Raw genomic sequence first — 25,059 nt, forward strand, 5'->3', positions numbered from 1 at the left:
GAAACTGAAAATTAGCCATAATTTTCCCTCTCAGAAATAACTCCTCTTAATATAGAGGTGTTTATCCTTTCACACAATTTTTTTTCCTCTTTTTTTTTTGTATTTTTCCGAAGTCGGAAACAGGGAGGCATTCAGACAGACTCCCGCATGCGCCCGACCGGGATCCACCCGGCATGCCCACCAGGGGGCGATGCTCTGCCCATCGTGGGGCGTAGCTCTGCCGCAATCAGAGCCATTCTAGCACCTGAGGCAGAGGCCACAGAGCCATCCTCAGCGCCCAGGCCAACTTTGCTCCAGTGGAGCCCTGGCTGCGGGAGGGGAAGAGAGGGATAGAGAGGAAGGAAAGGGGGAGGGGTGGAGAAGCAGATGGGTGCTTCTCCTGTGTGCCCTGGCCAGGAATCGAACCTGGGACTCTTGCACGCCAGGCTGATGCTCTACCACTGAGCCAACCGGCCAGGGCCCTTTCACACAATTTTTTTAAGAGCACAAACCTGCATATGACTTACACAGACCCTTATTAAAGGATATCATACCATAAAAACTGCACAATTTTTAACATTTAACAGTGTAACAGGAACAAAATTTCTAAGTCGATAAATTTAGACCTAGACTATTATTTTAAATTACTGCATGGTTATCCAAAATATAAGCTACATCTATCTTCCTAAAAAATCAATTTTTTGATATCTTTATTAAGTTATTTAAAAATTAATTATTTTTAAATTTTTTATCTCCAAAGTTGTTTTGGAGCTTAGAATACACTGTTTAAAACTTCAAAGAAGTATTTAAAATTTAACTGTGTTACTTTTTGTTCTCTGAGTCATGATTTTTTTCATGTTTGCTTAAGTCTTCTGTTTTTCCTGCATTATATATGCAGGAAGAATCAGGTGAGAACAGTATCAGAGAAGAAGGTGACAGAGTGCTAGGTGGTCCAATATCTGGCTTTTTTTCTTATAGAAAGTGTTTACCTTCTGACATGTGTCCTATTCTAAGACGGTCTTAAAACTCAAGCTCTTAGTAAAAACCAAGGTACAATAGAAATGAAATTCCAAAGTCAAGTGCCAGACCACTTAATGCATCACTTACAAAAAAAATTGGTTTCAAAACATTTGGGCATCTCATCTAGGTGCTCAAGAGAGTCCAGATGTAGACAGAGGATTCTGGGATGTGTGCTTTCTAGAGAAAACGGTGCTGCAGGAAAGCACAGAGCAGTTATCTGATCCGTCAACTCAAATGCAGCTGTTTGGGGGAAGGGCTCTGTGGGACCACTCAGAGAATGTGAGATGCATCCCCTGAATTCTGGAGACCTAGCAGATGGAAGTCTGTTTGCTACCCCAGGAAATCAAGAAGACGAGAGAAGGGCCAGTGAGATCCTTTGGTGGTAGTCTGGAAATGGCCGTTACATGTGAATGTATGTCCTGTTCACCATGGGCATGCCATGTATGAGTGTTTCCCAAGGACCAACTGTTGACCCTGGAAGAAAGAGTGTTTCCCTTGAGCTATTTCAGTTTTTAGCCAAGAGGACTCTTCAAAGGGATGATGAGACACTCATATGAACCATGGGCTGGACATGGAGCGTCTGGCCAAAGGAGAATCATGGTTTACATAGGAAGATCTGCATCCAGAAGAACTCACAAAGGATATTGTTTGCCTGCCCTAGAGTCCTGACATAAGGTGGAAAATACACCTGTGTATCCAAACATGGCCTGGCCCTAAGCTCAGCTCCTCCTGGGCCAGTCCTAGGAAGGGGCCAACTCTGCAGTCAGCACCTACAGGGGGAGAGAACAGTGTAGAGAAAAAATGGAGAAGGACTACCCTGGCCTCCTCCCTGAAAGCTGACAGGGCATAGCAGTCCAGGGTGGGAGGTGGGAGATCTGAACCTTAAGTCACATTCAGATCTTTTATTACTCTCAAGGACTGGTCATTCTAACTTTCAAACTGAGGCTTTGTGTGTGTAAAGTGGCCATAATTCTCTCTATTCATAACTTGTTAGTCCTATCCACATTTTTACCTAGGGATGGGCAATTTACATTAAAACAAAAAATGGTAGAAAAAATTAAATTACATTTTGAGTATATCCTGTGAATGTTACATGCTCAGTGGATTGGTTGCCTAATTCTTAGTGGTTTCCAACCAAAAACATGGAGGTTCTGGAGCAAGATTTAGCTGGTAACAACACTGTCAAAGGTGGGGTAGAAGGAGACAGGTATTGACAGGCTTCTATTTATCATTAAAAAAGGATCTTCATGGCCAAGGCAGAACTTCAGAAAAAGTTGGAGTATGTGTTGTACCACACTTGGACATTCATAGTGAAGTATAGTTTATGTGACAGGGATACAAAGAAATAATGCTTCTTGTCAAAGAATCATTGGGAGTCATTTGTTAGTTATTTTTTGCAACAGGCTTCTTAGTTGAATTTGTAGGCAGACTGTTTACTCACACAAGAAGGAGTCAGTTGGTAGACTGGGACAAGGAACGAAGGCAAAAACAAAAGTTATAAGATGTAATGGAAAAAATGAAACTGTTGATCATCTGGGAACAGTAAATCTTGTTTGCACAATTTTTGCGTAAATTGATTATCTAGGAGCTAGCAGACAAAGGTCCATCTGGGAAGACTATTTTTGAGGACGCCAACTGGGGCATTCCAGACAACAATTTCCTTTGCTTAGGGATTCTCCAGAAGGCCTTGGGGGTTGGGCTGGGGCAAACAGACTGACCATTGTTCTGGAGGGTCAGCCATTTTCCTTCGGTCAGCACCTCTTTCTTGGTCCGGCCACACCTACACCACTGATCTCAGTAGATTTCTCATTATTCACATCTTTCCCCACCCCTCTTTTTGTGCATTCTGAGATGGTTTGTGTGTTTGCATCAGTGAGGAAGTTAGAGAAACTGGAGCTGTTGCTAAACGCTGAATTTTTCTACACTAGAAAGAGCAGGGAGCTTTCCCTATTTCTAAACACAAGTGAATTTGGGAAGGGAGAAGGGGAGAAGGGGCCAAGACACAAGAACAGCTCCGGTTTTATTTTAGAAAAAATATTTGGGGAAGTTTATTTAAGAGAATGACTATAATTTGGGGACAACTGCTATGAGGTGATCAGTAGCCTTTGGGGAAAGGGGTGTGAATTTGTGGGGCATTTTTTTACTGTTTCCCTATGGTGTTTTTCAAGAGTTCTACAATAAAGATTTAAATTGCTATTCAATTCTTCCATAGCTCTTCTGAAGGCAATACTGTGATGAGAAAGGCAATGAAAAAAAGGACAAGTTTGTTTTAGTTATACACGTTAAATATTTGAGAAGGCTTCAATAAAGACACTTCTTTTTAAAAAAATCCAGCATTCACCAAACTCTTTGGACCACACTATCCTATTTTTAGAAGATTTGTTTTCATATGTAATTATTTGGGAATCACTTTAGGGAATGTGATTCCCAGTTCATGTTATCTCAGGATAGATCAAGAATTTTTTTTTAAAAAAATCACAAAATATTCACTCTCTCCCCCTAATTTAAGTTCAGAGTTATATAAAGTTTAATTATTGTCTACTGTCTCCCTCAAATTCATGACCTTCCTGGAACATCATAATATGAATTTATTTGGGAATAGAATTATTGCAAATGTGATTCGTTAAGATGAGGTCATACTGGAGTAGGGGAAACTCTTAATCCAATATGACTAGCATCCTTATAAGAAGAGGAGAGATACAGAGACAGACACACAGGAGAATGCCACGTGCAGACAGAGGAAGAGATGGAAGTGCTGTGTTTAGAGGCCAAGTAACACCGAAGATTTCTGTCAACACCAGAAGCTAAGAGAAGGGCATAGGATAGATTTTTCCCCCTGAGCCCTCAGAGGGCGTGTGACCATGCTGATGCTTTGATTTCAAATTCTGGCCTCCAGATCAGTGAGAGAATCCATTTCTGTTGTTCAAGCCACCAGTGTGTGGTAATTTGTAAGGTGAGTCTAAGAAACGAATACAAAGGACATGTTTCAAAATTAAAGAAATATCTGGTTTCACAAACGTGCAAACTTGAAGACCACTCAGCAATAAAACATAATGAGCTACAGATGCATTAAATAGAACACAGAAATGAATCTCAAAATAACCATGATAAACAGAAGAAGCCAGGTTAAAAAAAGAGTGAGTACGTGCTGAATGTTCCCATTGGTATAAAATGCTAACAACGTAAACTAACTTGGGGTGACAGAGAGCAAGGGGCTGCCTGGCTCAGGTGTGCCAGCAGGGGAGGGAGGGACGGAGGGAAGGTTTACAAAATGCACGAAGGACCTTTGGGGCTGACAGATACATTCAGTCTCTTGGTCTTATAGTAGTGGTTTCATCAGGTGTGCACGTGTCAAAACTTAACAAAATTGTATATTTTAAATGTGAATAATTTACTGTACGTTAATTGTACCTTAATAAAGCTGTCAATAAGATTTAAATCATCGGCCTGACCTGTGGTGGCGCAGTGGATAAAGCATCGACCTGGAAATGCTGAGGTCACCAGTTCGAAACCCTGGGCTTGCCTGGTCAAGGCACATGTGGGAGTTGATGTTTCCAGCTCCTCCCCCCTTCTCTCTCTCTCTGTCTCTCTCCTCTCTAAAAATGAATAAATAAAATAAAAATAAAAATTAAAAAAAATTTAAATCATCAATAACATATCATGCAAGTTTGCATGGAGGAACCGCGGTGACAAAGAAATGTCTCCTCTGTTGTGTGCACGCATGCACGCTCTCACTATATTCTTGTTTTTAATTGAAAGTGTTAAAGCAAACACATTACCAAAACAACTCTAATTATTTTCTCTGGCCCAGTCTCCAGCAAATTAAGGAGAGGGAGCCGAGAAGGCATTTCAGTCCCAAAATAACACCCAGAGGAGCTTTCTTGTAAGATAATCTTGGCATTAAGCAAGCCCAAGCTCTCCGACACCATTCGTCACGTGCTTAGGGGATGTCGTGGCGGTGTTAGAATGAACCTTCAGAGTTGCCCCTTGCCCCTCACAGGTTGACACGTTCATTTTTCCTTTCTCACTTTTCTCCTGGCTTTAACTAAACATCACAGCTGAAAGAGGTTACCAAAGCAAGTTTTGAGTCGAGTTCTGCTATTTCCTACTCATCTTTTAAGGCACAGTCACAGTCGGTCTTCCTCCATGGTAAAGGCTTTGCTTCTGCTTCACCGATTCCCTGCAGCACTCGCTCTGGGTTATGCCAGGTAAATGCGCTGTTCTCGCGCATTGGTTTCTAATGCTGTTGCTTCATGTGTTAGTCTCGCTCCCCAGTCACAGTGAACCCCGTGTCTTTCAACTTAGAGACCCTCTTATTTGCTTCTAGATTCATCCCTCTATACAGATTTTAGGGTGTAATTCTAGCTCTAACCGGCTTAGGACTCAACAACAGCCTGCAGGTTTTCCTCCTAAGCTTCCCTTTCATTCCCCCCTGGGCCCCAGATGTGTCCTTTGTCTGGCTGGACCTCTACTGTGTCAGAGTGCGGTTGATGACTTCAGGTGACTGGTCCTGCCTCTCCAGGACAGGGGACATTTCAAATGGGCTGTTCCGCTCTCCCAGACCAGGAGTGCCTGGGTACGAAGTGACCCTCAGGAGGACACTCACCAGATGAGTGAAGGGAGATGGGGTGCAAATGCATGCTCCCTTGTGATCCAGTGAGAGAGCCTAGAGGTGCACGCCACAGGGTCCTCAGGCTCTCCCAGGGCATGAGCTTGCCCATTCTATGGCTGACTTTAACATACCTTTTATAGCTGCCTTCCCTTTTTTAGATCGTGTCCCCAATTCCTTTCCAGTACTGAAAGGACCTTCCAGGTAAACTGCTTGCCTGCGACTTCTCATCTCTTCCTCAGGGAAAACCCACCCGAGACTAAGAACTTGTCTTAGACCCCACTGGGTACTTGACTTGCTGACTCCCCCTGCACACTCTTCCTTGCTGCCTCCCACTCTTCTCAGAGCCCACTTCAGACAGTGGAGTCCACAGCTGGACCTCCACCTATCAGCATAGGGTTGAGCCCTGGAGGCTGGCTACCTTCTCATCACAGGCGGTACGGAAGAGTGGAGAGAACACAATTGTTTCTCATAGACCAATGAGGTCACCAGAGAAAGATCCGTATGATGGCAGAAGGGGTGAGGAGATCTCATCAAGAATATTCTGGATAAGTTCTGTTGAATGCCCAGAGGACAAGACAGAGGTCCACTTGACCATCTGAATAGAGATGTACCTTCTTTGCTCAAGAGAGCTGAAGGGGAGAGAGGGCCTAAAGGCTATCTCTGAAGAACCCATATAAAGACTTTTTAACAATTGGCCGGGCCAATGACTGCAAAACCCCACAGCCCAATATGGACTGATTACTCTGTCTTCCTGGTTTTCCTGACCTCAGGTCTTAGACCCCAAAGTTAGGAAGTGGAAGAAAAAATTGGGAAAGAGCAGAAGAGTAGAGAATAGAGTCACACCCCCACCTTCTGTCCTTTAGGGCTCCCAGCTCAATAAAGAACTTTTCTGCAGCTTCAAGTGATGGCTTGGCCTCCAGAATGTGCACACTGAACTGTGCTAGAACCACCCCTTTTTCTTACCGTGGTTAGCAGAAAAAAGGTTTGCCAAACATGTCCCTGAATTAATTCCTGGAATTTTTTAATGTTACCTCATATGGAGGGCAAAAAGCACTTTGCAGATTTGATTAAAGTTATGAACCTTGTGATGGGAGAGGATACTGGATTATCAAGGTGGACCCATTTTAATCCCATAAATTACTAAGAGTGGAGAACTTTTTCCAACTGGAGAAGAGAGAGAGAAAATGGAAGGAGGAGGAGAGACTTGTAGACTAAAGATGGAGTAAAGAGGCTATAAACCAAGGAGTGTGGGCATGGCCCTCAGCTGATAAGCAGCAAGGAATCTTGGTCCTACAATCGAAAGGAATTGTACTGTCAACAAGCAGTGGAGCAAGGAGCCACCAGAAAGGAACACAGCACTTCATTCTAGACCCATATGTACTTCTAACTAAAATAACTTTCTTTCTTTTCTTTTTTTCTTTAGAGGGAGAAGGACATACAGGAAGGGAGAGAGATGAGAAGCATCAACTCATAGTTGTGGCACCTTAGTTGTTCATTGACCTAAAAGAACTTTAAGATAATAAATTTGTGTTCTATAAACCACTGTTTGTCATTATTTGTTATGAAAAAATTGATACATTGACCACCTAGGGAGTCTCCTGCCATTCTTGGGAGTCCTCTAAGACAGCAAACCTTTTGTAAGAGGCTCACTGTCACGTTGAAAAATAACAAATACTTTGCCAAATCTCTTATTGTGTTCTGCTTACCAGGGCCAAGGGCAAGAGGACTGGGGTGCATGACCTGAAACCAGCGGACCTGTTCTCACCGTGGCCTGGCCTTTGAATGGACACCAGGGCCTATACTCCCCTCTTCATCTTACCTCATTTTTCTCTTTCGCATCTGTTTCTGACTCCTAAAAGCTACATGCATATCCAGAATTTTGCTCCGGGAGGGATTTTTGAAAGTTCCAAATATTAATAATAAAAACAGTATCTGTTCAGTTATTATCCTGGTCTTAAATCCACCCTCTGACTAGATAGAAAAAAGCCATCTCTTTTCCTGGATCCTGTAAGCTCAGCTGATGCATGACCATGTTTATTTCCTGCACAATAGCAAACCAGTGATTTTCCAGGCATCAAAGCAGAATGGAGAGGCCTAATTAATAGGTCTCTGGTCACCTGTCCTGGGTGTGACAATTTGTGTGACTTTTTCAACACAGCCTTGTTAAAACTACTTTCTGTCTTACACTCAAAATTCAGGAGTCTAAGGAAGAGCGAACAACTCACAGTGCATTTGCTAGACCTTGCAATTTTATTTCAGCAAATTATGTTAGTTTTGGAATCAGAAAAAACAAGTCCAGAGAGTTTTTGTTTTGTTTGTTTTAAAAGAACATTTGAAACAAACTCATCTAGAAGTACACAGGAGTTCTTGTCATCTCAGGTACTGAGATCACGTTTTAAAAAGATTTGTTTCGCCTGACCAGGTGGTGCCGCAGTGGATAGAGCATCGGACTAGGATGTGGAGGACCCAGGTTCGAGACCCCAAAGTCTCCAGCTTGAGCACAAGCTCATCTGGTTTGAGCAAAGCTCACCAGCTTGGACCCAAGGTCACTGGCTCGAGCAAGGGTTACTTGGTCTGCTGAGGCTCACGGTCAAGGCACATATGAGAAAGCAATCAATGAACAACTAAGGTGTCGCAATGAAAAACTAATGATTGATGCTTTCATCTCTCTCTGTTCCTGTCTGTCTATCCCTATCTCTGACTCTCTCTCTCTCAAAAAAAAAAAAAAATTGTTTCTCCTAAGAATGGTACTGTTTTCTAAGAGAAAGCTTTGGTGCCTGCTATTATGCAAATCTTTTCTATCCTATGCTTTTTTCCTCTCTTCTTGATCATTAACTTACATAGAAGAGAATGTCTATTGATAAAAAATATCTTCATTTTGCTGTCTGTAAATTTTCTTAGTTAACTTTTTTCTTTCAAATTTATATTTACTGACTGTACAATTCCATGCTGACAGTTACTTTTTTGTTAGCACTTTGAAAAATTTTAGAATACAGGTCCTTCCCGTGCCTTCTATTGTCATTGATACAGCAGCTCTATTTGTAATTGTCATGTATATGTCATTTTTATGGCTATTTTAGGTTTTTTGGAGAAAAAATATAGAATTATATAGTTTTTCTAGGATGTATTTACATATGATTTCTTTTTATTTATCCTGCTCAGGATCAATGTGCTTTCCAAATACAAGAATTAATTCAATTTTTTTCATTAGTTCTAAAAATTTCTCAGCTATTGTTTCTTCACATATTGCTTATTTTTTTTCTATACCTTTGATCATGCATGTTAGATCTTTCCCCTATCCCTCATCAACTGTCTCTTTCACTGCGTCTTCCCCACGTCTCTGGATACTCGTGTCAGATGGACTTTCCCATTCATGAAGTCCCCACATGTGTCCAGTCAATCTGCTGTTTTCCTCCTCCAATGAATTCCTTATCTTAATTATGACTGGTTTCTTCAGAAGTTCATTTTATTCTTTTCCTGTTTAGTTTTGAATGGCTCTAGTTGCTTTATCATATTTCCTACTCTTCTTATAGCTGCACATTTCCTACACCTCTTTACCTTGTGTTCTGTTTCTGTTAATTCTGTTATCTCCAATCATTATCAGACTGATCGTCTTACTTGTTGTTTTTGCTGGTTGTCACTCATGGTACCTTGTTCTCCACATGTGTGTTGATATTTGATTTGAGCTCATTTCTTGTAGAATTTCCCCTCTGGGCATACTTTGGATATTTGAGTCCAGATGCTGGTCCTCTGCAAAGGATTTGCCATTGTTTCTTCTGTCAGCTGATCGGGGCACTACCAACCTAGGAACTCTTACCTTAGAACCAGGCCTTGGGTTATTTTAGGACACATAGGTTACATAAGTTCTGCCCCAAACTTGGTAATGATGGCTATGGTCACAGATTTTTTTAAGCAAGCTTCTTTTTTAAAAATTAGTATTATTATTAAGGCTCCTTCACTGCCACAGCTGAATGAAGCATGAGTGAGTCACCGGCCCCCCTCCCCTCGGCAAGGTGTTTCCCCCTAATCTACACTCAGGGACATTTGACATCAGAGATAACCACAGAGAAGACGTTACCACCAGCACTGCTTGCTTCTTAGATTTGGCCTTTTTACTGTTATTTTTACTCTTCAAAAATCTCTCTTATTTCTTCACCAGCTAGTTTATTCATTAATTTTTTTTTATTTCTTTGAAAGATCCAGTATTAGGTGACATATGTATTATTAACTAGGGTTTCTCCAAATAGTATATCATATCACCGCTGCATTTGTAACTATGTGTATGATCAAGCAGTTTGTCACTCTGGACAGCTGGAGTATAATGTGGCTGGGGAATGGAACTAAAGTCATCAGAAGTGGAGGATGAGAAAACAGATTTTATGGGACCAGTTCCCCACTCATCAGTGGTTGAAGATGAGTCTGGAGACATTGATGCTGGCACTTTTGGCTTGCTCTGTACACAGGCAAGAAGAAAGCCTTCAGAAAGAGAATTGCTTTCAGAGTGTAGAGGTAAGTACTGATAGGTTAGGGGAAGGGTCCTGACAGTGTCTGCCACAGGGCATCAGGTGGCACAAAGATTAGAGAAAGCCTGTATCTTGAAGCAGTTGGGCTTTGAGTTTCTCGCCCTCAACAAGAAGACTAAAAGAGATGTTAAAATCCAAACAGAGTAGACTCGAAGATTGTGGAAGCTCTGATCAGTTGGCTGAGCCATTTAATGGTGATCTGTTTCTTTAACTCTTCTAGTGGAATGTAGAAATGGCAGAAGATATTGAATTCTGTGCAAAAAAGGGATAGTATAAAGGGAGAAAACAATGCCACAGTAACTGGAGAAGGGCAGTGGTAGCTCTGGGGCCCTGACTCAAGGGCCATCCTTTTGCAAAACCAAGCTGATAGTGATTGGCTGCATATGGTTGGACTCTCTTGTAACAGGAGACCATGGCTTTACTCTTTAAAGTTCAGCAACAGCTTGGAAAATGTGTGTGTGACCACTAAAAGCATCAGGGAAAAAGCTTTTCTCATTTCCAGAATATAATAGATTATAAATCCAGGCTTCCCTGCCTCAGTTGCTCAGTCTCTATTTATAGAAGACCCCTTCTTCCTGAAGCATTAATGCTCCTAAAACAAACAGAAATTCAGAAGATTTTGACAGTGTTTTCTCCTTTATTTTCAACTTTATTATTTGTTTGACATTCTATGGGCTTATTTAGGACTCATATCACAGGGTTTGTTTATAAAAGCCCAACCACAAGTATTGGTTTGGAAAATCTAAGTCTTTATTCTAATACAGAAGTTACCTTTTTCTAGCCTTAAGAACAACAGCCACCTGTAGGGGAGAAACAAAAAGCAGACTAGTATATAAACAAGGCAAGTGACATGAGAAGCACAACTTGCATGTTGCTCATGGAGATTGCCAAAATTTGAACATAAGCTGCTATCTGTTCAAGGATATCAAGTTAGTATTTGTTCAAGGAGTTCCCATGGTACTCAAGATTCTGAGTGACAAAGGAATCTCATTAGTAGTATTCTTGAGGTAGTCAATATATTTCTTATCTTATGCAAATGGCAACACACTCTATGTATTATCTTGTTGTTGGCTTTCTTCATTTAACAAGAATTCCTGGAGACTTCCCTGCAGTTAATGACTGCAGAACATAATAAACATAATAATGATTACCTGCCCATATGTACACAAGCTTCTGCAATCTTATCTGTGGCTATGTGGTTTGATATTCAGTGGATAAGCCATCATTTCCCTATTCATGGATATGTAAGAGGTTTCTAGTCTTTATTAATTAGAAACTATTCTGTAATCATTAATTTCAAGCACATACCATTTTGCACCTTGGAAGATAAACACAAATGATTTTTCCTGGAGTTATAAAGATATTGCTTAATTGAAAGATGCTATGTATTTGAGATTATAAAGCCAGTAGCCGCGGCCACCATCACAGCTGCCTGGCCCATGCAGGTTCGCATTTGATTCGGACAGATGGTAATGAAACAACGGAGCCAAGAACTGGTGGGCCATTAACTTAATCCTAGCTCTTACCTGGCGGGCGAGTAATACACACAGTGGGAAAACATTTCCCTTTCCATTCAGGGCTTCCAGAAGCCACTGACTTATCGGAGTATTCCTAGAATCAAAGCTTTCTACCTCATCAGCCTTATTCACCTCTGTTCCCCATCTCCTTCTCCCTGCACAAACTGGCTTCTCCTTCAGCACTCCACTATCTTGGCTGCCTCTCCTTTCCAATGCTAATTTCAGGAAGAGAGAGAGAGAGAAAGAGAGCGAGCTCCTGGTTTGCCCCATTTTATAGTATAGAAATCAAAACCTTTAAACCAATATACAAATAAGAAAGTCTCTGATACAAAGTCACTTAATGGGGCATAAATGGGATTCCTCATAAGAGTGCACCACCCCACATCAAGTAACAGTCAAGGGTGTGGGGAGAAGCTTAGTTTTGAAAAGATCTTAGTATTAAAAGGGTGGGAAAGGTTTAGTCTTAATGACTTTGCCGGCTTACAGCCTGTCTCCCACACCCAATGCAAACTATAAGCAAGCAAACATATATATCATATTTACAAATTTATTTGACCAACAGAGATTTTAACAGATTTTGACAAATTTCTCCATTGAAGTATATTGATGTTCCTTCCAACCAGCAATACAGGAGAGTGTTGATTTTCCCACATTCTGTATGCACACTCCAATTCAGTGTGTTGTCAGACTTAACTGATCTTTTTCAATTTAACAGAAGAAAAGGGGTAATTACAACTTATTACACATTTTTCTTACTATAAACAACACTGAGAATCCCTTCTGATGTCCAAGAACTGTGGGTGGGCTTTGGCTTCTTTTAATTAGGCTGTGACTAAGGTGGCTTTTTACTTTTTGGATTGCACAGACTCACTAGAACTGTGTCTGCTGCAAATTGAGGTCGACCTTTTAGGCAAATAAAATTAAGAACAGACCTAATTTGAGAGTCAAACTTACTGAGTCTGTGTGCAAAAAAAAAGCTACCAGGAGAAACGGATGCTGGTAAGATGATGCTGTAGATACATATTTAATGACACAGAACCTGTATTTACAATACAGGGGAAAAGGTTTAAAGGGGAAAAAGTAGTTAAAATAATACAGTGTTATTCCTCTTCCTTAAAAAAATATATAGTATGTGTTTATAGAGTGGTTATTAGAAGGATATATTATATGAAAAATTAGCCATGATCACTTTGTATAAGGACACTAATGCTATTTTATTCTAATACGTGCTTTACTATATTTTTGAATTATTGTCAGTTATTGCTATATTAAAATTTTTTAAATAGTATTATATTTTAAAAATTTATCCTGCCTCATTGGCAGATAGTCATTAAAATACACAAAGTAATGAGAAGAGCATCAGTGTAAGCATCAGGAGACTCAATTCTTAGTCCCTGTTCTGCCATTAAGAAGCTCTGGGATATTGAGCTTATAGTTTAATTTTTCTGAGGATCAGTTTTATTATTTGTGATATGAGGGAATAGGACAAACTTATTTTTTAATCTCTTTATGTTAAATTCCTACCATATATATTGAGATGAGATACTTTTATACTAATACTGATTAAGTCCTTTTATAGATGTATGTTTGCATTTTGAATAGTTGGACTTCATAAAATCAAGGTGATTCTATGTGTATCTGTTGTTTCTTTTATTTTTTTTATTTTTTTATTTTCTGAAGTTGGAAATGGGGAGGCAGTCAGACTCCCGCATGCGCCTGACCAGGATCCACCCAGCATGCCCACCAGGGGGTGATGCTCTGCCCATCTGGGGCATTGCTCTTTTGCGACCAGAGCCATTCTAGCACCTGAGGCAGAAGCCATGGAGCCATCCTCAGCACCCGGGCCAACTTTTGCTCCAATGGAGCCTTGGCTGCAGGAGGGAAAGAGAGAGACAGAGAGGAAGGAGAGGGGGTGGGGTGGAGAAGCAGATGGGTGCTTCTCCTGTGTGCCCCAGCCGGGAATCAAACCCAGGACTCCTGCATGCCAGGCCAATGCTCTACCACTGAGCCAACCACCCAGGACCTGTTATTTCTTATGTAAATGTGTTGTCTGTGAACTGTGGTGGTGTGCAATGCAAAACAAACCTTCACATGGAGAAATGATCTTTTTAAGGCTTATTGAAAAAGGTTACTTTGGTAACAAGACAACAAACCCACCCACTTCATCTCAGGGGTCAGAACAAGGTTCTCTATGTAAGCATCATTTCTGTTCTTTAGATACAAACTTTGAAGAAGCTTCAATGAGATTATTTAAATTTAAATATTAGTAACAAGGACTTTTCACTCAAAGACACAGCACTTTGAATTATTCTGTTATCATTTTATACGAGCAGGTTTATTCACATAATCAGAGTGAGGTCAAGTCTTTGAGGGCACAGACATCACTCTTATATCTTCAGTGCTTTCCCACTCAACAGGATCATAATAGCTACCATCTATTGAATATTTACTATATGCTGGTAGAGTACTGAGTGCTATATTTGTGGATCATCACTCTAGTTTTTACAACAGAGGGTGTATCAGTTAGCACTTGCTGTGTAACAAACACTCCAAACTTGTTGGCCTAACAGGGTTGGCAAACTCATTAGTCAACAGAGCCAAATATCAACAGTATAATGATTGAAATTTCTTTTGAAAACAAATTTTTTAAACTTAAACTATATAGGGAGGTACATTTCTTATCAAGGTAGCATCTGCACGTGGTATTTTGTGGAAGAGCCACATTCAAGGGGCCAAAGAGCTGCATGTGGCTCGCGACTGCAGTTTGCTGACCAGGGGCCTAAAACAATAACTATTTATTTATCTTATGTTTCTTATGTGGGTTGGCAATTCAGGATAGGCTCAGCCAAAAGTTGGTCTCAAATGTGCTCACTTACATGTCTGCAATCAACAGCTAAATTGTCTAGAACCTGACTGGTCTGAGAATCAATATCTCTTGTTCTATATGGTCTTTTATTATTCATCAGGCTACTTGGGGTTATTAGCATCACAATTGTAAAGTTCTAAAAGTGACAAGAGATTTCCCCTAATGTGTGAACATTTTTCAATCTTCTGTCCTGGGAACCTTCCCACCCTCTCTTTAGCAGTATGCTTGCTAATGTTTCATTGGCCAAAATAAGTCACAAGGCCAAACTTAGAGTCAGTGTGGGAGGGGACTACTTAACACATGTGTGAATGAGCTGCTATTGCAACAGTCTACTGCACAAAATGTTTGTTACTAGGTGGTTGATAAAGAGTGAATCAACAAGGATCCTAAAACTAATCCTGTAGTGGTAGGGAGCAGGAAGAGGAGGGAAGCACTCACCAGGGTAGTCTTACCCAAAGAATGCTGCTTCCTCTAAGGGACTGCTTGTCTCAGTTTAGGCATGTTTTGCTGGTGGAAACATTAGAGCAGTCTAGTTCATTTTCAGAAGTTTTCTAGTTTGCATTAAAGATTACTCAGGTCCTTCTAGCTCCTCAACACTTTGGGTAGCTTCTATCAAAGCCTATAGATAGAAGGATCCAAGAGCATTGATGTTTCTCCCTTAACCTCTACCTGCTGACCCCACTGATCAATAAATATTGTTAACATTTAGGGGCACATCTTTAATAACCTCTGACTTCTAAGCTGCAGTACAGTGAGATAATACCCCTCCACAATTTCATAGACAAGGAAACTCTAAGGTTAGAACCAAAGCTGCTGAGTTCTTGGGTCTTCTCGGGCCAGTATTACCACTGTGGGAAATTCCAGCCCAGAGTGCTCACTTAAATGTGAATGCTCCCTCCTTTTCACATAGTAATCAAGGGTTGGCTTTAAAATCATTGCAGAACAGTACAGAACCTCTCCTTTTCTTCTTTTTTAAACCAGGAGTACACAGTGTTCACCGTATAGCCTCCCACTCACATCACAGAGTTGACAAGGGAAAGAGTGTGCTGGAGCACAACCATGGAAAGTGACTTAAGCAGGGGTGAAGTCTGGGACAAGACTGTCCTGGGAACCTCCCCACCCTCTCTTTATGTCTTTGCCCACAAGTTCCCAAAATTCGAGGCCAGAATCGGCAAAGCCTGTCTTGGGGAGCCCCTGCCACAAGTTCTCACCCACACTCGGGAAACTCTCATGAATCAATCAGAAGAATATAACCACTGAAATGCTTGTAGGCAGTTGCTGAATAGCTCCATCAACAATCCTGGGATCCCTTTTAAGGGCCAGGGGAAAACAAAGTCAAGAGAAGCAGGTTGTAGGTGTCAAAGGCAGCATCAATACAGCCAACGGGGAAAAAAAACTCACTTTAAATAAAAACATAATTTTATACCACCAGTAATTCAACCTTGGCAGCATAGGAACCCCTCCCCCCCTTCTTCCTTTAGTAGGGCTCATTTTATTTCCCTCACTAAAGAGAACTTCAGAAATGAGGACCATTTCAGTGCCTGTGAATGACACAAATAAATCAGGGAATGCACTAGTCTCCTGCTTAGCCCCGGGCGTGGAGGAGGCCTGGAAGATGCTCATCCAGTCTTCCCATTTCTCAAGAATTCTGCCCACATTGCCATAGAGGACAGCTTCCAGCTAATTCCCTTGAGCACTGGCTGACTTGGAGCACAAGAGCTGGAGACCTCAGCCAGGACCCTCACCCAGCCCATCCATTTTATAAATGCGGAGAGAGATACAAAAACTTTATGTGACCCACCAAAGTTACATCATTTGCTACTTTACCATTTTACTGTGTCTTCCAGAGAGTGGTTGAGATGAGAGATAAGTAGCACATGAATTGAGTCAGCAAGTAATGACTGAGTACCTATAGCATATACCATGCTCAAGTCAGAGATGAGGGAAGGTCCCAAGGAGACTGGTTTCTGGGCTTCCACCACAGAACCATTTCTAGTCACAATGATGTGACCTCCAAAATCCTTTCTTCCTGCTTGTTCTACCCAACCAATGTCTGTTATCTGCCCTCTTTTACTATTCTATATTCTAGTATATACCCTCTGACCTGAACCATCAAACCACAACAGCCTCTGTCCAGTCTTCCTGCCTCCACCATTGTTCTAGCACATCATCATCTGCACTGCTGTCCAAGTGACCTCCCTCAGAACTTTATTGGATGTGTCTGTCACTTGACCAAAGAACTTTACTGGCTACTTAAATCAAAATGCTGCCTGACAAATGAATTTCTATTAAGGTGGATTTTGCCTACTTGTCCACTCCTACCTTTTAAAGTTGAGCCATAACAGACCATTGAGTTTCCTGGCATGTGGCTCCCTTTCCTGTTCCCATGCCTTTGTGTTGCTGGTGCTTTGGTTGGGAATCTCTCTCCTTTCATCTACCCATTGGACTTTTACTTAACTTCATAAGGGATGTCTCACGTCCTATTCAGCCTTGGTCTAGAAGTCAAGGTTAGGGAATGCCAAGAGGCCAAACCTGGGATGGGAAGCAGGCATGAGAAAAAGGGTGAGGCATGTACTGGTAGACATGTGCAGTAGTCTTGCCTGTCTTGGGGTCATGTGCAGAGTGGGGTTTCAAATACTGTCAGGCCACTGAGAGGGTTTTGACTAGAGAAATGCTCATTTAAATATGTGTGGTTTCTCTCTCATCATCCTCTTCTCACAGTGTGTCAGCATTTGTCACAGGCTACTTCACACATTAGGCTTTATTTTGTTGTTTTTTTGTTTGTTTGTTTTGTATTTTTTTGAAGCTGGAAACAGGGAGAGACAGTCAGACAGACTCCTGCATGTGCCCGACTGGGATCCACCCACCAGGGGGCGATGCTCTGCCCCTCCGGGGCCTCACTCTGTTGTGACCAGAGCCACTCTAGCGCCTGGGGCAGAGGCCAAGGAGCCATCCCCAGTGCCTGGGCCATCTTTGCTCCAATGGAGCCTCAGCTGCAGGATGGGAAGAGAGAGACAGAGAGGAAGGAGAGGGGGAGGGGTGGAGAAGCAGATGGGCACTTCTCCTGTGTGCCCTGGCTGGGAATCAAACCCGGGACTTCTGCACGCCAGGCCGACGCCCTACCACTGAGGCAACCAGCCATGGCCCTCACACATTAGGCTTTAAAGAAGTGATAACTCTCTGTGTGTGAATGTATGTGTGTGTGCATGCATGCATACATAGTTTGATGACCTAGTTTCATCAAATAGCAGAAAATCCCTTGAAACACCCTGGCTTCAAAGAACACCATATCACTATTTTCTAAAGGGCTTTGAAAGCATTTATCATCAGAGCCTTTAAACAACTGTGTTTTTTCCTGGTATCTTCTTGCACAGAGAAGAGCATAAAGGTCATTAAAGTCTGTTTCTATACAAAAATTTAGTAAAAGGGATATTCCACCCACAGAAGTGAGGTTCTTGCTCCCAGTTCTCTTCAAGGGATGCTCAGTGACACAGGGGTTCAGTCATTTCAAGAAACGTAAAGCTTCCACAGTCTGAATAGATCTGAGTGGTTTGGGAAGGGAAAGACATACCTCTCCAGAAATCAGCAATTGTGAAGTAAATCATCTGATGTGTAACTTAACTGCCAACAGGGTCTCATTGTTAGTTCCAGGGCTGTCTCCTCCCTTGGTGCTCTCATTTCATGAGAAAGCAGACAGCATGGCATGTGACAGGCTACCCCAACTTCCTCATTCTGGGAGGTATGGAAGGTAGAGGTATCTCTCTCAGAGGATGATGTAGCAAGGTTGACTCTTTTTTTTTTTTTTTTTTTTTTTTTTTGTGCCTGCGGAAGACTAGGACTAGAGGTACATGCTGATTCTGGAGCTCACGCCTTCTTGCCTCTGAGGCTTGCTCCTTAGTAACACTGACAGAAAGAGTCTTTAAATGGACTATTTGATGATGTTTAAGCATTAGGAAACTTTAGATCATCACCTAAAACTGAGTAGGGCCTGGTTTAGGAAAGAAGTGACAATATTTATCAAAGCCAACAAGGTACAATGAGAAAGCCTGCTGCATTAGGCCAGGATCCCTTAGAAGCAAACCCTGAAGATAAAAATTCCTGTGCAAGCCTGACCTGTGGTGGCGCAGTGGATAAAGCGTCGACCTGGAAATGCTGAGGTCGCCGGTTCAAAAAACCCTGGGCTTGCCTGGTCAAGGCACATATGGGAGTTGATGCTTCCAGCTCCTCCCCCCCTTCTCTCTCTCTGTCTCTGTCTCTCATTCTCTCTCTCTCTCTGTCTCTCCCTCTCCTCTCTAAAATGAATAAATAAAAATAAATAAAAATTTTAAGAAAATAAAAAATAAAAAAAACAAGAAAATATTTAAAAAAAAATTCCTGTGCAAGTATTTTATTAAAGAACTGCTCTCAGGGGAACTCAAAATGGGAGTGAAGAAAGTCTGAAGTTGATGCAGGGGCTTCAGACTCCTGTACCAGCAGTCAGTCACTGGCTCAGGGCTACTCTAGGGAAGGCAAATTCCAATGACCTCATGGCTCTCTGTGCCTGCTGGCTCTCTGATCCACATATGCACTGTGAGGATAGCCCTAGGATATCCTCTGAAGACGGATACAATGTAGGCCACTAGAAACCAAGGAAGGGGCTCCACAACTGGTAACAGAAGGTCCAAGAAGAACACTACACTTGCCATCTGTAATGGTTGATTGATTGAGTCATGGGGTGCCCAGATATTTGGTCAAGTATTATTATGGGTGTTTATGTGAGGTTGTCTTTGATGAGATTAAACATTTAAAAAAATTTGTAGATAGCATAACTTTTTTTTTTTTTTTTCTTTCTAGATGAGAGGAGGGGAGATAGTGAGGCAGGCTCCTGCATGTGTCCCGACCAAGATCTACCTGACAATCCCATCTGGAGCTGATGCTTGAGTGCTGAACTATTTTTAGCATCTGAGGCTGATGTGCTCCAATGGAGCTATTCTCATCACCCGCATCTAGACTTGAACCAACCAAGCCACTGGCTTTGGGAGGGAAAGAGGGAAAGAGGGAAAGAAGGGAAGAGGGAGGGGAGAGAAGCAGATGGTCACTTCTGTGTTCTCTGAACATGAATTAAACCTGGGACATCTATCCACCAGGCCAAAGCTCTATCCACTGAGCCATTGTCCTTGGCTTAGATGGTATAATCTTTAATCATAAATTATAACAGAACTGAGAAATAACTAAAAATTAAGAGTAGTCTGTGAGATGGCTAGTTTCACAAATACATAATTTTAAAAAAATTTCCTATATTAGAGAAATAACTACAAAATGTAATTAGAAATATATTTATAATAACAAAATTGTGTATAACTTACATGAAGAATGCTAGAAAAATTTACTCAGGAATATTCTAATAAGTAAAAAGGCATGTTTTTGGATGAAAAACAAAATTTATAAGATTAAAAAAAAATTTCCATGAAAAATAGAGTGTGACTGCCAGTGGGAGGAGGAGAAGGGTAGGTAAAGGAATGTATAGGGGGATGAATGGTGATGGATGGAGACTTTACTCGCGGTGGTAAACACACAATACAGTGTAGAGATGATGTGTTGTAGAATTGGGCACATGAAACCTGTATAATTTTGTTAACAAGTGTCACCCAATAAAAAGAAAAGAAAAAAAAATCTAAATAGCTTAGAAGATTAACCTAGTCTAATCAAAATAGAAAAAATCTGGGAAACCTGAAAAGAGCTAAATGGACCGAGAATCCTTAAAATTACACATCATACCACTGGTCTTTTTTTTTTTTGTATTGATTTTAGAGAGACAGAAAGGAAAGAAAGAAAGAGAGAGAGAAGTAGAGAGAGAGAACATTCATTTGTTATTCCACTTATCTAGGCATTCATTGGTTGATTCTTGTATGTGCTCTGACTGGGTATTGAACCTGCAACCTTGGCACATGTTCTAACCAACTGAGCTACGTGGCCAGGGGATGACAACAGTGGTTTTGCCTCTGGGAAGACAAGTCAGGAAAGTCTGGATATCAGAAAAACAAAGAGAATTGATATCTACAACAATAAAGACACTAGAATCCTGTCTCTGAGAGCTGATGTGAGCTGGTCACTGGAGACACAAACTCTAAAAATAAACACTTCACTTGGGAGTTAATGACCACCCATTGCCAAGCCCTGATAACTACTTAGAAGGGAATTAAACATATGGTACATTTATTGAACAGCCATGGAAAAAAGCGAATGTCTTCCTCTTCCTTTTCAGGCTCTTGTGGTTTCTTTTCTAGCAGGTTTGCTTCTTGGCTCAGCAGAGGGACAAGATTCTGAAGAACCTTTCCAGTAGTGGAGCTGGGCGGCCAGACCTGAACAAACCCAGCTTCTTTCATGACAAAGAAAGGCATAAAATAGCTGTACGAGCAATTACTAGCTCAACAAGAAGCAGCAAGAACAGTAGATATCTTAACCAATTATGTTGTAAAAATGATTTTTGTAAAACAGCCACTTTTCATCATAAAATGCAAATGTAACCAAAACTGATTGTTAGTTTAAATCACATACAAATGACAGAGTAAGCCTTTGATATTCCATTGCTGTATTTTTCTATATTCCAAAGCAAACAATACCTTTCAACACTCAAGTTTTAACAGGGTGTTTTTAGAGGTTTATACAAATTGTTAATAGAATTAAGCTCTTGGCTTAATAAGTCAGTAGTTTGATTCTTTCAGGGGAGAACGCCAGTGTAGAAAAAGACCTTTGCATTATTTCTCTTTCCTCAAGTGTGAATTCATACATGAGGGAAAAAATGGATATACTGTCAGTACACAAGAGTCACTGTATTCATCCTGAAGGTAAGCAGCCTCCAGACTCCTATTCAAAGCCTTTCTCAGGAATGGGGTCTGTGAGTTGAGCATTGTTGCACCAGTTTACAAAAGAAAGCTCCTTAGTCCAAAAAGCCAGAGGTTAACTGAGATATAGTCCTTGAGGATATTTGCTTCCCTGTGAATTTTCTAAAAATTGAGATTTCATCCAAGAGGGGTGTGTATCCAATTTTGGCTATTTTCAGATTTTCCTATATCTGTAATTTTTTCAGACAGTCTGGGAATTTGGAATTCCTTATGAAACATTTCAGTTTGAGGCAGGATTATCAGACCTTTCATGATCCTCCTTTTGCTTTTGGGTTTATATGATGAATGAGTTTTTGTTTTGTTTTTTTTGTTTTGTTTTTTTGTTTTGTTTTTTTAGTGAAAGAGAGAGACAGACAGACAGACAGGAAGGGAGAGATATGAAAAACATCAATTATTAGTTGTGGCACTTTAGCTGTTCATTGATTGCTCTCTCATATGTGTCTTGACCAGGAGCAAGTGACCTCTTTCTCAAGCCAGTGACCTTGGTTTCAAGCCAGCACCCTTGGACTTCAAGCCAGAGAGCATGGGGCCATGGCTATGGCCCTGCGCTCAAGCCAGATGAGCCTGTGCTAAGCCTGTGACTTTGGAGTTTTGAACCTGGGTCCTCAGTGTTCCAGGCTGACACACTATCCACTGAGCCACTGTTCAGGTGCTGAATGGGTTTTTCCATCTGGGTTTAGTTTGACAGCCTACCAAACCTCCCATATTTTTTGCAACCATACAGCCTCTAAGCTATACAACTTCTGCAGGTGAAGCACACATTCTTTGTTATCAGGGAAGGTTTTTCCTACCTTCTGGACACTTAACCCTTTGAGCAGTATGAATGTTCATGTACGTCCTCATGCCTTCTGACCATCCAGAGTACTATCGATTTATTTTAAAAATGTGTAAGGCAACATTAAAAAAGGCAAATGTATGTTCTTCTTGTTTCCATAAATTGATTATTAAACATGATTTTAAGTTAATAAAACTGTAACTGGAACTAATTTTATTTTTATTTTTATTTTTTTCGTTTTCTGAAGCTGGAAATGGGGAGAGACAGTCAGACAGACTCCCGCATGCACCCAACCAGGATCCACCCAGCACGCCCACCAGGGGCGACGCTTTGCCCACCAGGGGGCGATGCTCTGCCCCTCCGGGGAGTCGCTTTGCCATGACCAGAGCCACTCTAGCGCCTGGGGCAGAGGCCAAGGAGCCATCCCCAGTGCCCGGGCCATCTTTGCTCCAATGGAGCCTTGGCTGCGGGAGGGGAAGAGAGAGACAGAGAGAAAGGAGGGGGGCGTGGAGAAGCAAATGGGAGCTTCTCCTATGTGCCCTGGCCAGGAATCGAACCCGGGTCCCCCGCATGCCAGGCCGATGCTCTACCGTTGAGCCAACCGGCCAGGGCCTAATTTCATTTTTTGAAAAAAAAAAAAGCCTCACTTCTGGTGGTCAGTGAGCATGAAAAAAACTCACTATTCAAAAGGGTTAAATATCTTTTCCCTTAGATGGGTTCCTTTATGGTGAATCTGAATAGAATTTTGAGGAAAACTATTCCATGAGAACATGAATCAGGTTTCTCTCCTGTGTGGATTCACTTATGTTTATTAAGGTTTGTTTTACAATCGAAGCTTCTCCCACAGTAACAGGAGTTATGAAGTGTCTCTCCGATGTGAGACTTCTGGTGGGAAATAAGGTAAAAACTATTGTTTGGTTGTTCCCCACACTGTGGACTAGTGTACCACCTTCTTGTTTTCTGATTTGGGGTATGTACAATAACATCCATGTCCACAAATCCTGAGAGTTCCTCTAGTGGATCAGAATTTTCAATGGGAACTAAAAGAGTTCTCATTTTCTGTTCCTTTGAAATGGGTATATTTAGTCTATTTTCTTTATGGCAATCTGGAGGTTGCTTGGAGACCACGGAACCATCCATTTCATCACAATTGGAAGGCTCTAAAATCTTTACCCTTAAGATTACTGTATTTTACCAAGAACATCATCTTCCCATCATCGGCAACTTCCTTCTCTGAGCTAGGCCATTGAGTCGGATCCAGGTGTATGCATTCTTGCTGGGAGTAAAACACATTCCAGTCCCCAAAGACCACCAGCTCATCAGGCTCATCTTTCAAGCACAAAGGTGCTGTCTCCTATTTCTGCTGGATTCCTTCTCCAGTCAGAGCTTCATTAAGAGATGAGGGTGCACTGTCCTGAAAGGTTGAGCTCACATTCTTTATAATAACCATGATTTCCTTGACTTTCACTGGGCTGGGCCAGGCCTGGCTGGGGCAAGAAGGTGAGGAAGTGCCCCAGGGCCAGCTGGTGGATGGTCATGGCCCTACTAGTGGCATCTTAAAGTAGTTGTTGGCCTAGGCTGGAGTCTGGGAGGACTGCTTTGGCTTTGGAGGCATAAGAAACATTTTTGCAGCTATTGTGCTTTGAAATCAATTATATAGCATTCTCGTTTCTGTGGTTTTCAAAGGTCACCTCTTACTGAAGGAAACCTGTTAAAAAGCTTTCAATGGCTCTGCCACCCCTGATACTCACTGAGGGTGGTGTAGGACCCAAGCTCGGGAAGAGATTGGGAAAACCAGGCACAAGAGGCCACATCATCCCCTTGCCCTTTGGACTGTTCTCACAGGCCACTGCTGGGATACTGCCTTCAGAGAGGCCAGGCACCTCAGCCTCTGTGATGTCACGCCTAGTGCCCTGGTTCAAGTGCAATAGCCATCTCCCTGTTCAGAGCTGGCAGTCTGCTGTTGAGAAGGGAAGTTTCCCGGACGGCCGAGCTCCCAAGGCTGGAGGGAGGCTGGGCTGGCGGGGCTGCTCTTTCTGTGGCTCTACCTGCGGTGGAAAAGCAGAAGGCTGGCTGCAGTCTTCCATGGGCTGGAACCACACCATCACCTCTCCTGGGCCTCTAAGTTGCTGACTCACCCTGCAGATCTTGGGAGTTGTCTTCACAATCACTTAAACTAATTCCTTATAATAAATACCCCTCACCTCCCTCCTTCCTGACCTCCCTTCCACTCTAATTATCAATCTGAGCACACTGGGTAGAAGTGATTCCTATTTACTAAGATGAGAAAGACTGAGAGGGACATTTTTGAGGTGGCAGGAGATCAGGAGGCTAGTTGGACATAAGGCTTGAGATGTCTTATTCATCCAAGTATATATATATCAAGTGCACAGTATTATATAGAGTGCAGGGGGAGGTGCACTCTGGCAATAAAATGTTACAGTCCATAGTATAAAAATGGTGTTAAAGCTATGCAACTAAGAGAATTCATCAAGGGAGTAGTACAGATAGAAAAGTTTTACCCATGATTGTACATAAAATAATTCAAATGGAGTTTGCAAAAGGACCCAGCCTGGCCTGCAGTGGCGCAGTGGATAAAGCATCGACCTGGAATGCTAAAGTTACCGATTTGAAAACTTGGGCTTGCCTGGTCAAGGCACATATAGGACTTGATGCTTCCTGCTCCTCCCCCGCTTCTCTCTCCTCTCTCTCTTATCTCTCTCTCTCTCTCCCATCTCTAAAATGAAAGAACAGGACCCAGACAAGGTTGTAGGGAATGTCAGCCTTTAAGAAAAGAGCAGGGCAGGCACATCAGTGAGTAGAGTATGGATATTCTACCTGAGCAAGTATGAATATTCCCATGTGACAGAAGTGATGGCTGAG

The 25,059-nt window shown here is 41.9% G+C and overlaps 1 pseudogene; it reads right to left on the reverse strand.

Moving 5' to 3' along the window:
* LOC136309422 (zinc finger protein 200-like) overlaps window positions 1-24,281 on the reverse strand; it is a 117,544-nt pseudogene extending 93,263 nt beyond the window's left edge.
* Window positions 24,282-25,059: the final 778 nt, after the last annotated feature.

This window comes from Saccopteryx bilineata, chromosome 6, assembly GCF_036850765.1.
Source record: "Saccopteryx bilineata isolate mSacBil1 chromosome 6, mSacBil1_pri_phased_curated, whole genome shotgun sequence".
NCBI classification, from domain to species: domain Eukaryota; kingdom Metazoa; phylum Chordata; class Mammalia; order Chiroptera; family Emballonuridae; genus Saccopteryx; species Saccopteryx bilineata.